A 15,620-nucleotide genomic window follows, 5' to 3' on the forward strand; every position below is an offset into this window, starting at 1 on the left:
TGATTAACTGAATAATGAAGGACCAATTGCCATTGTACTGCTATACATTTGATGAGCTCCATGTCATTGACCACAGATCTTAAGCAGACAGTCTTACACAAGCAATATTGATTTGTCTTCTCATTTGACAGGTGCAAACCATTTTTCAAGACCGCCAACCTCTGCCCTAAATTAAAACATCAAATTACTTGAAAAAATGTGTGGTAATCTGCCATTTGGAACTGTGGAATGGTTTCATGTGATGTAACTCAGTGCACTATCTATCTCTGTTCACATCAGCATGTGTTGCAGGATTTGAATTCCAATCATACACTTTGCAGATTGTCATGCCAACGACTTCCAATTGTCTACTTTTTCAAAAGAGACCTACTTACACCAAATCCCTTGATTTTAAGTTATTGTGCTCAGCCAAGCTTAACAAAGTACCCATATTATTAGAGATGTACCAGGCTCTATGCACCTCAACATTGTGCACTGTGATAAGAACACTTTTGTCTCTTCACAATAACACTCACTTACTTAGTTGTTTTCTAATCCACAAAACTATGGAATGTCACTTTCAGTAAGAGCTGTATTGACCACTCTGACAGCAGGAACTTCTTTAACCTTTTCACCACCATGGTTTGTCCCAAATCCATGGTTTTCTATGGTAAAGTTGGACCTGTACACAGGGATCTGGGGGTGAAAGGGTTAAATGACAAACATCTCCCATGCAATTTTGTTCTTTCAGTCAACTGTTTGACTGGTTCATACTTTTTTGTTTATTATATTGCTGTAAAATTCTACATACAAGCCAGAAGACTGTAACAAATTTAAAACTGAAAATCACTTTGTTTTTATTATGGTCATATAAAACAAAATAAAAACAAGAAATGTGACTTTAACATAGTCTGTTCTTTTATTACAGTTATTTCATTATCTAAATAAACGTCCAGACGTCTCTGGATTCTGTATTGTTGTCAATATGTAGAACATTATACAATACAACCACTGAACATGAACAGGGCTTGGAACCAGAACCAAAAAATCATAGGCTTATATTTCATGTCGACACTTCCCTGGCAATAAAAAATATCAACAAAAATTCACTTATAGAACCTTTCAAAAAACAGAACTAACAGACCAAATTTCAGACAAATCATGATTTGCAAAGCTATAATATGTACCATTTTGTGAATTATACTATTGATCATTGTTGAAGAAACTTGAGAGTGGGTTGACATGATAGACACGGCATATCAGCAAGAAGGGTTGGTTCTGACAACAATGCAATAAATATTTCAAAGCTTGAGACAGTCAAATTTGGTTCCACATTAAACTTAGAATTTGTTATGGCTGCTCTCACTTTATTACACACTGCTATTTGTTGTGTTATACAGTTAATCAGTAAGTCTATGAATCTGTACACTGTCCAGCATCTGAAAATTAATATGTACAGTATCCAGGTAACTCACCTGTTCAATCTACTGGTGACATTATAACTTTCCCATGTACGGAAAAATGATAACTTTGATGAGAGGGGTCAACAAATAGAAATTTCCACTATGGACTCAAAACTATTGGCTACATTTCTGGTTATAACTATAAGAAAGAATATGTTGCATTTATACTGAACTTGTTCAAAGTGATCAGAAAACAAAATGTTGAAAAAAGAGATTTTGTTTGACTTTAGTTTGGTAAGGGAAATACACAAATGAAAAGGTTAAACATACACAGTGTCAGAAATATTGGTTCAGAAGGTTGACTGCTTAGGTTGTTGGTATAGCAGTTTAGTTTGATAAAAGTTGTATATGTGTAGTGAGTTGGCAGGAAGCATATGGTTTCCTCTGATATCTTTCTCAATGGTATTTATCAAAGCAGTTGAGAGCCACTGAAAGACATAAATTATTCCAACACTGGCTGGGTGTTTCTCTTTTCCTTGACACTTTATACATAAACAGGTGACACTTTGTGAAACTGTTTGGCTACCATGGCAACAGTCAAGTAAAGGATTACACTGTAGGGTGGCATTGTTGATCATAAATACGTGTGGTTGTCACAGTGAGACAGGATCAATGTCTTGTGAGGTTACTATGTGCTAGGGGGTTCTATCTCTCAGGGGTGACCTCATCTCCCATTTGCTTGCTTGGACTCTCTGTGTTCTGCAGCTGCTTAGCGCATATACAACTGTCACGTTGAAATGCCATTTGCCTATACACCGTGTTTTACAGCCAGAGACAATAGAAGACGCTATCAAAGGAATACATAGCAGATAGCTGCAAAGAGAGTTAGTTGGCACTGGTCAACATAAAAATTTGAAGAGAATTGTTTGTGTGCGATGTAACATGTACATTGAGAAGACGTGAAATCAATCCACCAAGGGGAATATTAATTACCATAGAACGTTTGGCTGTGACAGCTCCAAGAAACCAGAGGGCAACTTTAACCTAAATCACTGAAGGATCAAGAATGGTTGCTGTGTCTTAAGTTTCACCGATGAAGTATATTTAGAACAGTTACTCCGCTGCTGGTGAAACCTTTCTGTTGAGTTGGTAAGTTCCATGTGCAACTGAAAATGAAGTCATTTTATGTCCAAGGAACTACGTTATGTTTGACGTGATCATATACTGTCAGCCAAACAGTCTGACTGGGTATGTTTTCAAAGCTGTGTTGGAATGCAGAATATGCTTGGGAAGAATGTCGGAGACGTCTCTCCATGATGGGTTTGAAACCCAGTTTTCCAGTGGTGGTGGAACCAATTCTTTATGAGCCACAGGAACATTTCACAAGTACTGGCCGCCGTCGAGTTGTCAATAATCGAAAAATGGTGGTGAAGTATGAGCTGACTGAATTTCAAAAAATAAATAACCAGATTTACCAGGATGTGGTGACTCAACGAAGAATGACGCTGATTCCAAAACGGAAAATAAATCGAGTAGACTTCAGAAAACTACAGCAGAAGTATCCACACTGGAGGTCAGAAAATTTTGCTGAGTTTAGGATTGAATTCAAGGAATCTGACAAAGATGAAGACGGTTTGTTGAATTTTGAAGAATGTTGTGAGACTTTAACACAACTTGGAGATGAAAGTCCACTTGATATCAGGTACAGTCTATTCCAACAAAACGTTACCATGGATTTCCCTGAACATGTAGACTTTGAAGATTTTGTTGATCTCTGTAACAGTCTCTTCACGGCACAGATCAATAATAGTGTGGAAAATGTTCAGTTTATTCAGATTGCTGCCAAGAATTCCTCAAGCAGCGATGAAAACATTTCTGAGGAGAGTCATGGCTTCCGTAGTAGTAAATCCAAGAAACATAAACAAGACAAACATAAACGCACATCGTGACAGCAAGCACTGCTGTTCATGACAGTGCCTTGAGAGGGAGCTGTATTTATCATTATGGCGGTTTTCTTATCTTATAGAAAGAATAACACAGCCATCTGAAGTGATGACATGAACTAGACAGTAACTGTTCAAGTCCTAATCTAACTTAATTCTATTTTAATGGCTGTTGGTTATTTGCTTCAAAAGTATTTCTCTCAGCGAGATTAGACAAGGCTATCCATATGATATCAACGGTCATTGAAAAAACGCCTCCTGACTTGATCTTTAAAGTCATGACAATTATTGATTTTTCATTCTAATTCTTCGGCCAAAAGTGTCACGACTAACTCTTTATGAAAAAATTGCTGCTCACCAAATCCATACCAGATAACTTGAATATCAGCAAAAATTTTTGATTCTTTGTTTTTTAAGACACTGATAAAGAGACCCTGAATGACATGTTTTCATAAACTGATGGAAAGTAACTGCAGAGTGATTTTTTTTTAAATGCATTTACATTTTTGACACCACCCTGTGAAATTTTTGCTTTTGAATTCCATACAAGAATCTTGTTATCATTTGTACATGGCTTTTATAAAACTGAATAGAGTTTACCATCGTTAAACATGACACTGGCTGTGCTCTCGTTCATTCTTGTTGGAATTCAGTCCAACAATGATTTTTCCAAAATGAAGTAACCGAACTATGATACCATTTACAGCTTTGAATCTTTCTGTACTACTTGTGATCAACAAAAAAGGCAATGAAATTGACCAATATCACAAACTTGTACACACAAGTTTTCAAAAACTGATCCATAGTACAAACTTCACACACATACGCCAAAGAAAATGTCAATTATAGATAACTCTACAGCTATAGTTTAACTTTTTAAGATGATCCCTAAGACCTGATATCAAAGGTACAAGATTCAAAGTAAATAACCTTTGTATATAAATCAAGTTGAAAGAATTATTGTTTGATACAATGCAAAAAAATGATAAATGTACCTGTTGAGAATAGGGATTTAAAATTGGTGTATCACTTTTCCCTTGCAGTCTAACTAACTGAAATATTTGAATGTTATCCTTAAAACTTAATTTGTTATTTCTACTATCAACAAATATGATTGACGAAATACATTGGTAGTAAATACAGTTTCAAATTCAATAGACTTACCAACTGAGACGAAGAGATTGTGATTAACAAAACTATACATGGTACAATAGATGTCATTGAGCACAAAACTTCAAGCAACAGTGTTCTTGCACTGAATGTCTGCATTATCTTTTGTTGAAAAATGAAAGGCATGGCGTAACTTTTGAATTTATTTCAGTTTGAGATTATTGACAAAACATTACACACTCTTTATAGAAATACGCCAATTTCAAAAACAGCAATATCTTCACAATGAAGTACTGTTTGCTTTATACGTAAATCTTACTTTGAATTCTAAAGTTGCAAGTTCAGAGATTACAAGTTTGTACTGAAGGTTCTTGGTCATGAACACTGGTAAGTCAAATTTTGAAATAAATTTACATTTATTGCAATATCATATTTTAACATATTTCATGTCAATGATGATTGAACCTGATTCTGTGCAGTGTCATATCTGAATCTCTGAAAGTCAAATCTATGATATGAAACTATGAATAGCATTAAAGGAATCTATTTTGCTGAGTTACAGAGTCTCAATGATCATGGAAATTGAATTTCATTTACAAATAAGTTTCTAAAGCTATGAGTGACCAACTAACAGTGATCTGTTCATTTATAATGTCATTGGTGAAAGCATCACTTTATCAAAATTAATCAAATCTTACACAAGGGAGGCTAACTACAGCTTTAAAATATAACATTTTTAACATCAGAATAAGAAACATTTACAGGCGATCTCACACAATCTGAATTATCAAACATAGTTGAGATTAGCCAAATATTGTTAACAGGGTTTTGACAGAGGCTTATAAGACAGCACATTTTTAAATATTTTTTGTCAAAAAACCATAGCAAATCAAAGATAATATTTTAACTTCTATAAAATTCACTGACATTCAGCATGCTGTTGTACTGTAGAGTTGTTCTGCAGATAACATACTGTACAAGTTACGTATTTCCTAAACATAACAACATATTACATTAACCACCAGCACAACAGAGTGTGAAGGAAAGCGGTTACTTTACTCTCACAACACAAACACTCACTTCCACAATAGGGCTAACATCACATGTATACAGTTTGTCAATGACACTCTCACATTCTTTTGTCTTCAATTTGTCAGAGACCAGGAACATGTTAAGTTTCTGGTGAATACCACCAGTGAAAATTGTTTACACATAGGCATAAACAAACTGGAACACAAATATACAAGTGCCGTAAATCTATACATGATATACAACACAGCCTGTGAAAACTTCACTTTAAGAAGGGAAGTGCATTGACCTTTGATTATCAGCATTCCAACACCTTGCATTTTGCAGATATTAAAAGATAACCTATGACCTTTCCACAAAGGCAAAGGTAACCTATGACCTTTCCACAAAGGCAAGGATAACCTATGACCTTTCCACAAAGTCAAAGGTAACCTATGACCTTTCCACAAGTCAAAGGTAACCTATGACCTTTCCACAAAGGCATCACTTCTCAATCACATTTCATCATCGTTGGAGAGTTTTTCCCTCAATGTATTTCCTAGTTATCCACAAACCACACATTTATCCATCCTTGGTTTTTCAAGAAATCAATATACGAGAACGCTTTGTTTGAGTTTGATGTAGTGAATCAATTTATAACCATTTCACTTGGAAAAATCTATATAACAGATGTGCACAAGTATCTGTAGAAGTAAGCCTTTCTCTTCAATTATAAATTAACTCATACACATAATAAATATCACATTAATGGATGATTTTTTAAAATTTGTGGCCAACATTCAAAGGTGATTAATCAAAGGTAACCATGACACTATTTTGCTACTTAAATATCTGCTTCCTCTGCCATAGTAAGTGCTCAAGTCATATTGTCTCTTAAATCCACTTAACCCTTTCACCACCATGGTTTGGCTCAAACCAATCGTTATCAATGGTGATGATGGACATGTCCACAGGGAATGGGGTGAATGTGTTATAAGAGGTCTTTTTGAACTGTGAGTCAATGACATAAAAAATCTCGAATATCAAATTGACAGTTTGAGTCAAAGAGATGTTGCAACCATAATCTTTTTTACAGTCCAGATACAGGTTTTAAAGACTGGGATTTGGCAGCAAATGACTCGGTACATACAGACAGCATATGACCTATGAATAGCTCATTACCCTAAGGACTGTTCTGACAAGCTACATGTCCATTTTGCATCACAATTTGCCAGAACAAGTCATGTGATGAAAAATAGATCAAGTTTAGTGCCAAAAATTGACGCCAGGGGATATTTTTCAAAGTCTATCCTTAGGGAAATAAGTCATGGAAAAAGTGAATGGGCGCATGACCTTGCATGGAGTGTTATCTGCAGCTTTGAAATGGTGGTATGTGGTCAAAGTGCGATGACCAATACATGACAAAAAGACCCTGATTTACATTCCAGCATCACAGGAACTAGAACAGCTCATTGACAAGAATGACTTAAGTACAACCAAGGACGTCACTTGGTATGCTAAGATCATTTTTTATTCTTTTTGAGAAGAAACTGGAACATTAAAGCTCATTCAAAACAATAACACAGAACAGGACATCATTGAATAGAGACATACAGGGACTTTATCAGTCAAGTACGCCTTTGTAAGGCCTGTTGCCCACGGTTACCAGAACCATTCAAACTAGCAGTTTGAGTGACTTTTTTTAATAAACTGTGTGAGTACAGATCTTCATTATTCATCAAATGAAAAGATGGGAAAAACAAAGCAAATGATGAAATTTGGAAGAATTAGACTTTCTAAAGGCTAGCAAGGCTGGAGTGTGGAGTCACAAATCATGCATTTGTGTTGTCTGCAACTTAAAAACTTTACAATTCTTCATTGTCAAAATTCAGAAGATTAGTTTGGTTGTCTACAGATACATGTAATTTTCAATTATTTGAGGTGATTATGTTGTTAAAATGCTGTCATTGATAATTTTACTGATTTAGTAAAGGATGGATGCCATCTAACTAGGAGGGTAGTATTGTTAAAGCATGGTCTTCAGTATCCTTTCTTTTATGCATCTACCAATGAAATTATTGAAATTATTAAAATTAATTAGTTATCACAACCATCATCTACAACTGTATCAAATAAGTACACTTGGTCAGCTTGGATGCAACTAGAGCTACTCAAGTGTTACCTTTTATTTTGCCGTGGTAAAGATCAAAGAGACAATGTTTAAGGTGAACACCAGAGATGATAAAGCTTAAAAACTATCACATGAAAGAAATAGTAGAACCTGAGAGAACTGAAATTGTGAAATACAAGCTACGGCATGAGACTGTGCCAGATGTCAATGAGCTGATTATGCAAATATAAAAACTTGAAAAAGCAGAAGGACAAACCAAGCCTTGGGAAATTGGGTAACTAGATGACGGAAGGCATGATAAACACTAACAGATTGAAATCAATACCATTGTAAGAGACATGTTGACAGGAAAGTGAAAATAGTATGAGATTGCATTCCAAAAATCAATATACTATATTACAAAAATTGGAAGTTTAAAGGTAATTTTTCAAGCTACACTTGTCGCCCTATTTCGCTCTCCCTGAAGAAACCCTTAATTCACATTACATACTCATAGTTTCTTGGAATCGACTCAATGCACAAACAAAATGGGGAGTTTATTGAAATTCAAACAGTAAGATGACAAGTGTAGCTTGAAAAATTACCTTGATTTAGCATGCTGCATTGCTGTGTATGATAGTATCCCCCATAGAATCTCAGGTAGTAACAAGTCATTGTTACATCCAACTGCATCATATGTTTTTTGGGAGTTGTTAATTCATGTCTTCATTGTATCAGTTGATGTTTGTATTTAGTGCAATCACCTACTGACTTACAAACTAAAATCATAGTACAACATCCTTGTACTACATTTGAATGGAATTGGTTCAGACAAAAGTAATGGCTGTGGACGTGGAAAACCTTGAAGAAACCGCCACCTGGCATCTAAATTGTGATCCCAAACCACATGCATGTATGTGTATATCACTGTTTATTGTATTCATATCAACTTTGAATTATATTTGTTTAGGCATGTCTGGTGATCACTGTGATTGTGAGAAAATATGACAAATGGGCCACCTGGCAGCTGTATTGGATCATACTGCAAAATAAACTGATGTGTGTACATCTGACATGGGGTATAATGTACTTGTACCAACTCTGAAACAAATCAGTCCAGTTATGCCTTTGCTATGGCTGCAGACAACTGCCACTTGGTGGCCATGTTGGATCACATTGTGAAGGATAGGACACAGCTCATGTCCTTGTACCAATTTTGACGCAAATCATTCCTTAAAGGTACAATTGTTTGGGCTATGTTTTTATTACGTGCCTCTCTTACATAATTTTCACTCCAAATTTTCAAGTTTACATACAAATGACATTTATATACTGTTTACCATGTTAGAAAAAATCTGTTGAAAAAAATCATTAGTGAATGGCACACTGATATATTTTGTGTGGTTTATAAAAATTTTTTTCGCACAATTCTGTAAAAACAGTATTTGCTATGTAACCATGTAATTTTATCATTTTTAAATCCCGAAGTTGTCAAGGTGAAAATAGTTACAGTTTACTTTCAGTCAAATTATGACTATGCATCCTGTGATGTCATCATTGAGTTACCATTGAATCCTATGTAGCATGCATCCATTCAATATACGGGGCATATATAGCTTTAAACATGGCGGCCATATTGGATCATATTGCAGAACAAATCAATGTACCAGTACGTATGTAGGACATAGGTTCACGGTCTTTGTGCCAACTTTCCACAAATGTCTTAGTTAGGACTCTGAAAATGAATACTCCCTCCCCTTTAGGTGTTTTTGTTCCGTTTGCAGAAGACTTTTTTGTTCTACTCTCTACACAATGTTGAAATGTAATGTGTTCGCCCTGTCAAAACACCATGTATGAGTGTGATGTCAACCATTGTTTTTGTTGACAAATGAATTCTAGTCTCAACTAGAGATCATTGCCAATACTAACACTGTATATTTACACAAAACACATTGTGTTGATACTTTGAATATAAATCCAGTGAAGGGAGGAGATTATTTATTTTCTAGAATAAACATTGCCAAAATATTATCAAAAGTCACTGCAATTGTGCCCTTGACATTGATTTTCATGGACACTAGGATAAGTGTTACACTTGTTGCACTGTTTTGAAAATTTGTACTTGACAAGGTGAAGTCTATCTCTGAAGTGTTTCCAGACAAAAGGGATGTATACATGAATAAACTTTATCAATAGCGTTGCAAAACTTTAAATTATAATCAAGACATTAGTTTCAGTATGGTTTTCTTTCAAACGATTTACACTGAATAAAACCATTATATTTGAATTTTACCATTTCATCACAAAAGCTTGTCATGAAATTTGTAGCATACCAAATCAACCGTATCGCCAAACACATCCAATAATTAATTTTAATAGTTTCAAAGCACACCTTCCTAAGTTTATACAAATTTGATCTCTGCCTATAAAATACGTGTAAGTTTACACACTAAAATCCAATGGTGAATTGTGTACAGGAGATTGCATTTAAGCTACCAGCAGTTACTATGGCAACAGTGCTGACATTTTCACTGACTCCACCACAAACTCACTTATAATTAAATGTAACGATTTGTGTTATACCCTGCTACATGAAACTGACGCCAGGTGGTGAATTCCCAAGAACTTTGAGATTTCCATGTCAACACACTTTCAATGTCAAATAAAGCTAGTACGTCATAAAACAGAAGATTGAGATAAGCATTCACTTAGCAACAACTCCTAACTTTATCAGCACTTCAATATCTTCTGAAGGTTGCCAACTAATTTTTTTGAGATTTGAATTTCAGAAATTTGAAAATCCATCCAAAATCTTTGTTCAGATGAGAATTGAAACATTTGCATGGACCATGCACACTGATCCAAATGAGATGATCAATCGGAGCATACAGGGTTCTCTTATAGATTACTTAGCTTCTGAACATGTCTTGTTTATAACGTCTCTCACTATATCAATATTTTCCTCTTAATACAGTTCTCATGCCTTGAGCACTTTGCCCTAATTATAAATTTCATCATATGTTAAGCTTACATGGGAGTATAATATAGAGATATATTCAGAAGCCTTTGGAAAGTACTTCGGATTTTCAGTTGACTGGTTCAAAGGATTTCAAATACTTTATCGATAGGAAGTATAGATTTGGTTATCATAGCAATATTTAAAAATGTGGATTGATATTGTACAATAGAATTGAACAATGAAGTTAATGGCTAACACAATTACTGAAAAACAAAGTGTTGGACAACCAAGTACTGGACAACAAAGTGACTGACAACCAAGTTTTGGGCAAACGACCACCAGACAAGCAGTCAAGTATCGGGCAACAGAGTACTGTACATTATAGTACTGGACAATTGACTTTTGCAAAACCAACCATTCTACAGTGAAATACTAGACAAACAACCAGATACCTAATTACTAGACAACCAACAAATAGAATACAACATACTGGACAACCAATAAATAGATCACAATGTACTGGACAACCAACAAATAAAATACAACATACTGGACAACCTTGAACAGCAAAGGACCCTGACATCCAAGCCCCTTAATAACATAATATACATATTTGCAAGTGGTTTATTTTGCCAGTTTATAATTCTCAGTTGGAGCGGCCTAATAAGTGACAAAATTATATTTGATTGTGCTGTCATGCCTCTTGAAAAAGCTTTCCATTTTCATCACTAGAAAATACACCATGTTTGATTCATTATACACAAGGTGTTTCTCTTTGGTTGCATCCAAAGACATCATGTGCTCATAACAAATGTACCACTTCTGTTTCAAAAATCTGAGAAGCCATTAGTTCTCTCTGGGACTTGTCATGATCATGTTGATGAGTTTCTCTGAAAAACTACAAAGTACCTTACAGCTGCTCCAGCACTGCCGTGACTTTCATAGAGAACAAAAAATGAATTTTCTATGTGCTGTTAAACTTGTGAGTACCACTTCAGGTACTGAAATTATTAGGATTCAGATCAATACCTCAACTCTCATTATGCAAAGTACAAGCGTAACAAATAACTGAAATTTGTCTTAGCATATCGTAGTACTGGCTCAAGAAAACTAACACTAGGCATACATACTGTATACTGTTAATAAACTTGTTTTAAATGACAATAAGACAGAATTAATTCAATTTCATTCAAAATTCAGACCTAATACACCTCTACCCAGACTATGTGTCGGAACAGATCTAATTACACCTTCATCCGTTGTCAGAGACCTTGGGTTTTATTTTGACAATGTTGTTTTAGCTCATAATTAAGTTATGCAGGTTTTTAAGTTAGCCTTGTTTGTTTTAAATCGCATAGGTCTTATCCATAATTCTTGGATTGCAAAACTACTGGAAGATTAATCCACGCCTTCATAACATCACTCCTAGACTACTGTAATAGCATGTACATTCATCTACCTGATTATCTCATTAACCGGTTACAACACATACAGAACTCAGATGTTCGCTTGGTTACTCGTACTAGAAAACACGAACACATCAGACCTGTTCTTCAAGAGTTACACTGGCTTCCTGTTATCCATCGAATTGATTTCAAAGTTCTTATGCTTACATACAAATGTCTCCATGGCCAAGCTCCAACCTATTTGTCAGATCTTCTCATTGTTATCAAGCCTAGTAGACTAGCACATTCTGCAAATGCTACAAAACTTGTCGAACCTCGTTATATATAATCAGGAGCATTATGGAAAGCGCGCTTTTTCAGTAGCTGCCCCTAGGCTGTGGAATTCCCTTGATGTTTCTATTTGAAACGCACCTTCCCTGTATTCTTTTAAAACACAACTTAAAACCCATCTCTTTAGGAAGGCATATGGGGTACAATAATTATATTTCTCACAGTGAGTTTTTTATCTAACTCCATTAGTGTTTTCCAATTGTATTTTAAAAGTTGAACCTTTTAGCGTGTACAATTCCAGTATTTTTACCAGACTGCTCAGTTTTACATAGCTCTAGTGTGTGTGTGTGTGAGCATGTGTGTGTGTATGTGTGTAGTGTATGTTTATGTGTGCTTGTTTGTAATGGTACTTATTATTTTTATGACAACTTTTATGTACTTTCTTTTATCTATAAGTGGTGTAAAAGCACATTGAGATTTTATACTATTATGTAATGCGCTATAGAAGAAATAACTATTATTATTATTTATTATTATTCAATTGTATCATGAAATATATTGATGAGCAGCTCTATGTCATAGTACTACCTGGGTATATTCTTGTGCCAAGTTTGAAAGAAATCAGTCATGGCCTGTGTAAATTATAATAGCTCTTTGCATAGATTGGCCACCTGGCAACCATATTTGATTGAACCACAAAAGAAATTGATGTGCATGTGTATGCAATGGTATGTTGTCCATCATCAAATTTGAGACAAATCAGTCCTATCATGTCCAAAAAAACAGCTCCACACGCAAGGATGCATGCACCCACACATGCATGTACATACCGACAGAACACAATCCGTAAGTCCCCATTCCGGACTTCCATCTGGTAGAGACTAACAACAAACATGACCGATTGAAATTATAATGCTAATAGTTATTCTTGGAAATATAACATCAACTTTGATGATAATAGTTTAAACTGTGATGCCTAACAGAGCTGAAGATTAGGTCCAGCTTCAAAGTTGTCTTTGAAAAATATTTCAGCATGCTTGTATCAGCCTAGATATCAATGTTTCATGTCTGACATATGCAAACTGTTTCCAGAATGAAATTGGCAAAATCATTAATATCCTTCTAAATGGAAATTGATATACTAACTGTAGTTCAGGAGTATTTTGTCTGACAGACTTCCTGTATCAAAGGTAGCTAAATGTCTCAAAACAGAAAATTCCTAGGAGTTATGTTTCAACCAACCTCGATGACCTTTATAACAAAAAAACACTTCCTCAATATTTGAAATGCACACACTGGTCAATGTTATGCATTTCAGGGTTGCGGAATTGTATACTTCTTTTACAATCCCATAAAATGAGTCTGGTTTCATCATGAAATGAACTCCACATCCAGGCTTCATTAATTTGAAATGCACAATTATAAGAGTTTGTTTTCAGTTCCGTGTCACATAAGTGATTAATTGAAATACTTTTGAATCGTCAGTTGTATATAATTAGAATGGCACATAAGAATAAGGCCAACACTTTGCATTTGTTGATGGTTCAAAGACAATGTCAATAACACAACAATAAGAGAATGTTTGTGTAGAACCTCTAAGTAGTTTTCACATGGTACCAAAAATACCTGTGTACCAGCTTGCAACTGGTGATAAATTTCAACCCTTACATCAGCATGGTTTGGCTCAAATCCATTGTTATCAATGGTGACTGTGGGCTTGTTTACTGGAAATAGGGGTGAACAGGTGAATCTTTTGCCCAATTCTAACCTCATACACACACATATACATGTTGTGAGAGACAAGCAGTCAGCAGTGGAATATCTCAGCTGTTTGACATTTGACAGTGAAGTCTGTGTACCATATGACAGTGGAGTCTGTGTACCATGTGACAGTGAAGTCTGTGTACCATGTGACAAGTAAAATAATATCTCTGATATTCAATAATCATGAAACAAACAATTGACTTGTAACATCCTGTCATGGAATGACATCTAAACGTTTAGTTTCACATCATGAAATTAAAGACTCTCAAACAAATGAATAGTATATTTTGACAATGGCAAATTTTATGTGTCCATAAAATTTGATGCTCTACTTTATATATATATGTTTTGTTTCAATAATTTTGCTGACCTCATAAAGTCATTCAAGTCATAACCTAATAAAAAGCTTTTGCTGCCAAAATTCAGCGAGTAATAACTTTGATTGGTTTCATCATGTTCCATTGAGATGACAGATGGAAGACAGTGATGCAAGATTGTAAATGAGATTCCATTGTATTTTCAAATGCTGGGGCTCCAGATAAATGGTTTTATTTTAAAATTTGAAGTCTCACATCTGCCTTTTGGTTTCAGAAGTCAGAATACAACTTTTAAATCACTTTTCAGGTTGAAATGAAATAAAAACCTGTTTTTTGGAAAATTTTGTAATAACATGCAGTAAGAGAAGTAATATCAAACTGCTCAGGAAAATCTTTGTGGAAAATTTGTGAGAGTAGATGACAGCTATGCAGGTGTTTGCAAAAAATGTCATTTTTTATGTGAGTTATAATTTTATATGATTTGTAACCCTTTTCTCTGCTTATTTTCACAAATCTTTACAGAGGACTTTTAACGAAAAGCATCATTTTAGCATTATTTGTAGCCATATCCTATTTGTACCATGGACCCTGGAACCTAGTGAGGCAAAATCAACGTAACTGTAAGTATGAGCTCTGTGAATTCATGTTATAGCAATACAAAATCAAAATAGAGCTGATTTAGGCAGATAGACAAAACCATGCCTTAGTCAGCCTGGCAGTCCACTATAATAACAATCTTTCAACTCTGCTACAACATCCCCTACAGAGTTTCTACAAGATCTCTGATATCAAGTTTATATTTTCAACAAGTCACTGACCTTACATGTATCAAGCTTTGCTAGATTATGACAGTTGACATACAAATTGTTCTAAAGTTTGTTTCTCATTTACCAAATGTTGATATCCTATGATTTTAATTTAGCAAAATGTTGATATTCTACAATCAGATACTCATTGTGCAAGTCTTGTAAACTCATCTAACAGATGTCTGAAGAATAAAACCTTAGCAACATTTCAATTTGTTTTCCTATGAAAGCAAACAGTGCCAACTATCTTGTGATTTCCTTTTATGAGGAATTTGTTACTGCGTTCATGTTTCAAAGTCAGTCATAAATATTATAGAAAATACAAATTGAAACATGCTATTGTCAGGGGGAGAACTTTTTTGAGTGGCTCAACACAACAGCACCAAACAAGATTCTTTTGAAATTGACTCAACTTCACTAAAAAAACACCTCCGCTTCCCTCCCTCTCTCCCCCCCATTTCCACTAATACCATTTTTTTACACACCATGCACCCTTTTCATCCTCTCAAAACACTACCCCCACCCACCATACAAGCTGTAAATGT

General features: G+C 35.0%; 1 protein-coding gene across 3 annotated transcripts in view; it reads right to left on the bottom strand.

Moving 5' to 3' along the window:
- Window positions 1-15,620, bottom strand: part of LOC139143198 (DNA repair protein RAD51 homolog 2-like) — a 122,018-nt gene that overhangs the window by 86,133 nt on the left and 20,265 nt on the right. The gene's annotated exons all lie outside the window — the stretch shown is intronic.

This window comes from Ptychodera flava, chromosome 11, assembly GCF_041260155.1.
Source record: "Ptychodera flava strain L36383 chromosome 11, AS_Pfla_20210202, whole genome shotgun sequence".
NCBI lineage: Eukaryota > Metazoa > Hemichordata > Enteropneusta > Ptychoderidae > Ptychodera > Ptychodera flava.